Source organism: Solanum verrucosum, unplaced genomic scaffold (assembly GCF_900185275.1).
Source record: "Solanum verrucosum unplaced genomic scaffold, falcon-dt-bn FXZP01000251.1, whole genome shotgun sequence".
Lineage (NCBI taxonomy): Eukaryota > Viridiplantae > Streptophyta > Magnoliopsida > Solanales > Solanaceae > Solanum > Solanum verrucosum.
This window is the reverse complement of record NW_026020453.1, coordinates 940,694-946,944: the sequence shown is the minus strand read 5'-3', so window position 1 is coordinate 946,944 and position 6,251 is coordinate 940,694. Positions and strand designations below refer to the sequence as shown.

The 6,251-nt window shown below is 32.3% G+C and overlaps 1 pseudogene; it reads left to right on the top strand.

Moving 5' to 3' along the window:
- The first annotated feature begins 684 nt into the window (after positions 1 to 684).
- On the top strand, positions 685 to 2,866 carry LOC125808635 (uncharacterized; annotated as a pseudogene).
- The last annotated feature ends 3,385 nt before the right edge of the window (positions 2,867 to 6,251 follow it).

Below are 6,251 nucleotides of genomic sequence, written 5' to 3'. Positions count from 1 at the left end.
GATTTTGCCCTGATTTTCTTACCATATGATATTTGAGTTTTATTTTTCTCTAGATTAAAAGTCAAATCATTACCATAATTGCTTTTACTTTTTCTTTCAGAAAAATATAGGTCTCTTCCATACTTTGTTATTCTTTCTTTAGAGGAAAAAATGAAACTCTATAAATTGAAGCCCCTCTTCTCCTATTAAAACGCAATAGCATCCACAGCGTAGACGTTTAAGTGTTTTGCTTATGGAGAGATTTTCTCATTACAACTTTTATGTTTCATATTAGTTTTTTTTTCATATGTAGGCCAATTGGTCAAATCATATAATAATATTATGATTTTTAGTATAGTTTTTAGTCATTTGATTTATCGCTTCTATGATTTGCAATTGTAAGTTTCTGCATGCCTCCCTGATTACTTTTGAACCCAACAGTTGTTTCACTACTTAGGATGTTTGTTTATACCTTGTTCTAATAGTAATACATTTGTGTACGTATTAGGCTATTAACGGATAACAGTTAAAATTTAATTAGTTTTTAGAACATTTTACTCTAAAGTCAATTTACTAATTTGTAAAAAATTTATGCTGAAAGTAGTTTAACATTAATACATACTGCACTATGGTTGGGTTTTTCTTTTTCATTTTGTTGCAAAGATGATGATTTTATTTTATAGTGCATTTTAGTTAGACAAATAGATGGAGACTGTGTCAAGGTTTATGCTCTATAACATGTTGTCTTTGTTATTCTGGAAAATCTCCTTTCTTGTCCAAAAGAAGAAGTTAATAGCAACGTAGATTGTGTCTAATAGTATAAGATTTAAGTACCAAAAAACAAACTTTAATAGAACGTATATGAATGAACTTTCTTCTGATTAACCAAAAGAGAAGCAGATCAAATTGTTCGTCATTCACATACAATTATAGGAAGAAAACTGGGTTCGTATACCACTGGCTTTTACTGTCCTTCATCTCCTTGAAGTGCTTCTTAAGGAGGAGTACTAGAGGTGTTTTTGCCTGGATGAGATATAACCAAAGATATAATGATGGATATGCTTCTGTTATTTAGCTTAAAGAAGATGAAAACTTGATTTTTTTAATTATGATTTAGCTTATGAATTTCTTGTATTTTCTTTGTCAACTTGCAGAAAAACATTTGTGAAATTTGCGGTGATATATGTTTTCAAGAACCAATAATTACTTGTTATCAATGCAAAAATATTGACGTGCATCAGTAAGTTATCTCTCCCTCTCTCACCTTTTTAGCATGAAAAGGTGGACAATCAGTTAGAAAAGCTGAAAGTCATGACTCACTTACTTCATCACATTGTGACATATTTTTTTATGCACACGTAATCCTATTCATGTATTCAGAAATTCTGCTTTTCTCTTCCTTTCAGGCATTGCATGCAAGGCTATTATGTAGATGAACCAAAGGATTGGTGTTGTCAAAAATGTAATATTGACAAGGGAGTAATTTCTTTATCACGTGGACTGGAAAATGAGAACTCTGATGGATCCATGTCACATGCCTCTACAAAGATTTGTCAGAGTACTCTGCCACCAAAGAAACGTTTGAAGTCTCTAGAGCTTAGGAGTCTAGATGTCGTGAAAGCAAGTAGAATGATAAATCCACTTATGACACACTCTTGTGATCCTGCTCTAGTTCATTCCTGGAAGTAAGTATTCTTCATCTCTAATTCAAATTCAGCTTCTCTTCCTGATTGAAAAGTTTGCACCATTCAATAGGAATACATGTTATCTTTCTTTTAATTTACTAGTATATCTTCCTCTTTGCATTTCAGGGGAAGTTTTGACATCTTAAGTACTTTGGAATTCATACCTGGGATGCTCAATAATTGTATTCAGGCTCATCCTCCTTCCAAAGTTAGACGTAAGGTGTATGCGTTCTCACGTGTTTTGCCTGATACTCTTAAATTTGAACTAGTTCCCCACGGGGATATCCGGACAAGTCTATTCAACAATCATATTCCGGGTAGAGAAGATATAGGACTATATTTCTTTGCAAATGAGAAAGAAAGGTCAGTTTTTGTCTTATATATCTATCTATAAATAGGTAAGGGTTGCAAAGTGGAAGTGCCCATTTGCCCAGGAATGTTTTTACAAGAAACTGATTTTCATTTCTCATTATATGTAGGTCTGAGAGATATATCGCTCTGGTGGATTTCATGCATAGCAAAGATTTGGTGATGAGAACGTTCATAAATAATGTTCAGTTGCTTGTACTTGCATCCACAACCTTGTGCAGTGATTGTCAAAGTACGCCTATATTCTCTATATTTTTTTCTCATTTTCAATGAATTTTTAGGTAATAAATATACAATTATGCTCTATAAAAGATAAATTTACGTGTGTATCCAGAAGATTATGCCTTTTTAAAGTTGGGATATTTGTTTGGTTTCATTTGAGTATAAATGTGTGTGTCATCAGCCAAGTTGTAGAGTATTGATAGTACATTCTCTGATTCTCATGAGAGACCAGATCAATTGTCTAATTCGTTGAATATTAATGTGTTGTGGATGTTGTTGCAGGATGGAACAACGAGCACTTCCTGTGGGGATTATTTTACCACATGGGACAAGACAAAGATGGATATGCTGAAGGGGACAACAACAAAGTGATTGATATGGAAGTAGACATGATAGCTGGAGAAAATATAGGAACTATGGATATTGTTGTCTCCAAAGTGATTGATATGGAAGTAGACATGGAAGCTGGAGAAAATGTAGGAACTCTAGATATTGTTGTCTCCAAAGTGATTGATATGGAAGTAGACATGACAGCTTGAGAAAATGTAGGAACTGTGGACATTGTTGTCTCAACAACTACTTTCAGAAATGGCGTTGATTTAGTTTTTTAACAGAAATTGTTACTGCTGCAATCTAGTTTGTGAATTTGTTGGTCGTCTATGTATGACAGTACAACTATATTCATAGCATATGTGTTTGGATGAATTGAGTAATTTTGGTTCAAATTATGTATTTATCTCAAGAAAATAGACATAATCTATTCTAGCTTTATGTTTTTGCATCTCCATTGTTCATCTCTCTACTAGTTGAGTTATTTATACCATGTCTTTTTAGTTTTGTTCATGACAATGTAATGTCAGTTCCTTAGAGATTGTTTTGTTCATGACAATGTAATGTCAGTTCCTTAGAGATTGTTTTGCTTTTACATTGTTGTTTGACTTTATCTTTATTTACAATGTACATTTTAGCTTCTCTCTTATTGTAAAAATTGGATTGATATATGTCTTGATTCAACTGACTTGGGATAGAGTGTAATCACAGTTGAAAATATTAGTCTTGACAATCACATATACTAATTTCCATGTGTTCCACTAAAAATGGTATGTACTTCTTATTTTAGTAATATGACGTTTACCTTTGATTTTTGTTTATTGAGCATCTTTATAACTCAAAATGGTCATTATATATGCTCCTTCTTAGTTTGGTATTGTTGATTTAATTAGATATCACGGTCTGAGTGTACACTCTGAACGTGGCCTGATGCAATACGGATTACACCAATGCCTTTTACTAGAAGCCAAGCTCAAGACCTTCAAAGGATGCAAGGGTTATTCATGAATATGGAGGTGCTCGAGATGGTACTGTTGACAAACAAGGGATTCCACGCCTTGAAGATTGCAGCTGAATATTTTGGTGAGTCAAAGCCAATCGGCAGATCGCCGAAGTCCTTGGGCGATGACCCCAGCTCGCCCAATTTTACAGAACATGGCTAAGAGCTAATCCCAGCAGGAATGCTCGCCGAGTTGAAGGGCGGATCGTCGAACCTGTCACGACCAGAGTCTACACCCTGGACGTGGCCGGCACTCAAGAACCATTGATGGTCTCCAAGCGAACTCTTATCCTGGCTGACTACAAAAGGAAGACTAACTTAAGCATGCAAAAGCTTAAAACTGAAATAAAAGTTCATAAAACTTAAATACAAACTTTAAGTCCAAAGAAAAATCTGTATAATAAAATATATACAACTCGCCATAAAAAGGCAACTTTAGTCTTTAAAACATTTAACAAAATGAATAATATAGACTTCTCAACTATACTGACTATCTATGAAGCCTCTAACTGATAAAGATGGAAGTCGGGACAAGACCCACGACATTCTAACAACTGATATAACTGAAAGGTAAATGAAATCCTCCGAAAGCAAGGAGGCTCACCATAGCTAACTCGAACTCTCGGATGTATCAAAGAAGCTCCTATTGATGATCCTGAATACCTGTGTCTGCATCATGAGAAGATGCAGGTCAAATGGCTCAGTACGTGGAATGTACGAGCATGCAAGAGGAATTCTAAAACATAAACATAAGCTTGAAACTTGATAAAAAGGAAACATACTTACCTCTTCTCAAACTTACTCAACTCAAGGAATACTCAAGGATACTCAAAACTACTCAAACTTACTCAACTCAGAAGTACTCAACGATAAGATACTCAACTCAAATATAAGTTATTCGACTCTGGGTACTCAACTCTGGATACTCAACTTAATATGACTGAACCCATTTCAATATAAAACAATTTAAAACAAGTGTAATATAAAGAAACAAACTGTTTAAAAACATGTTGAAAATTCTGTGTGTATGCAAGGATACAACATAACTCTGAAATGTATGTAAAAATACAAGTAACTGTGTATATAAGAATACAATAACTTTTGTGAGAGTTTCTCTAACCAACAACCATCACTTAAGATATATTGTGATGATACAACGATCTCCCTCACGCTGCCCGTGCATCCTATACCCGACCAAAGATATAGAACCTGAACTGCCTAATGGATCCACTAGTCTATGTGAAAAGGGTTCATCTAAAAAGTATGACCCTTTTCTACCCATGATGGCTACATGGTTTATGGGGCAGTGAGTTGTTTGAACTCTCCCCTATATCGGTGCTTAATACTACTCCCAAAATATAATACTAGCTCATATGTTTTAAAAACATACTTCTTCTGTGATTTGAGATTAGTGCTCAAAACTTAGGTCAAAGGCTATCCTGGAAATCTCAGTTTTCTCTCCTACATCTGTTGTGCCGTAATTTAACTATTTCTAGAAAAATCACTTTTTTTTGAAATGTTCTAAGTATAAAAAAAACAATTTGAGAAAAAATACTTAGAAAAGAGTCGCTACTTAATTTTTTAAAGAAATTAAGAAAACTTATAATTTTCAAAGATTTAAACAGAAAAAATCATTTGAAAATACCAAAGAAGGTTCGGGGTTCAATTTACACTTCGAGAAGGGTTTAAGCATTCGAAGTGCCCGCTAACATGCGGTTGACCTGCGATTTGAATAAAATATATTTGACTATTTTTTTTATAAAAAATGTGATTTAGCATAAGAATAATAATTTACAATATTTGGTTGACTTTGAGAAAAATAGTTAAATAAATGACACGCCTTTATTTCATTTTTTTATTTTTTAGAGAAAAGATATCCCAAAAGAAAACATCTGAGTCGAAATACAAATGATTAGAATATTAATAAAACTATATTAATTAGAATTTCTTTAATTCATTTTTGAAATAAATAATTTAAGCCAATTAAATTAAGCATGAAAATCATTTTTTAATTAATTAAAGAATGAAAGCAAAGTTTTGACTAATCCTTTTTTGAGAAAATGACCAAGTAAAGAATATATATATTTATACATTTATATATATATATATATATATTATTTTTTTTTATTTTTTATTTTTTTATTTTTTTTTGTTTTTACTTGAGGAATAAATACTTTGACCCTTTAAACCAATTTTAAACGAGTAAAAAGTGATTGAGTGGGAGACATTAAAGAATATGTTGTTGTTTTATGTTCTATTTTTATTTTTTTTAGAACAAAAGATTTAACTTAAAACTGTATAATTTGGCCAACATATTTAGTTAATAAAATAGATAAAATAAATATTAAAATAAATAAATTAAAAGTTAACCAACACAAAGGAAATAACTTATCTTTTGGAGAATCTAATTAAGTTAATTAAAAATTCTGAAGTTAGAGTTAAACAATAAATAATAGGTAATCGCGATTAAATAATTAAAGCGTAAGGGAGAAATTGAATTTGGGCCTTTCTTGGGCCAAATTCGCTACTTTTTGGAGTTTAACACAATTCCCGTTTTTGGTATACAACTGATGTATATCAGTGTATATCGGCATGTATATCAACCCTTTTTATGTATTTCTTGCTTCCAAACACCTGTATTTCACTCCAGCCCTGTTTTTTATTGC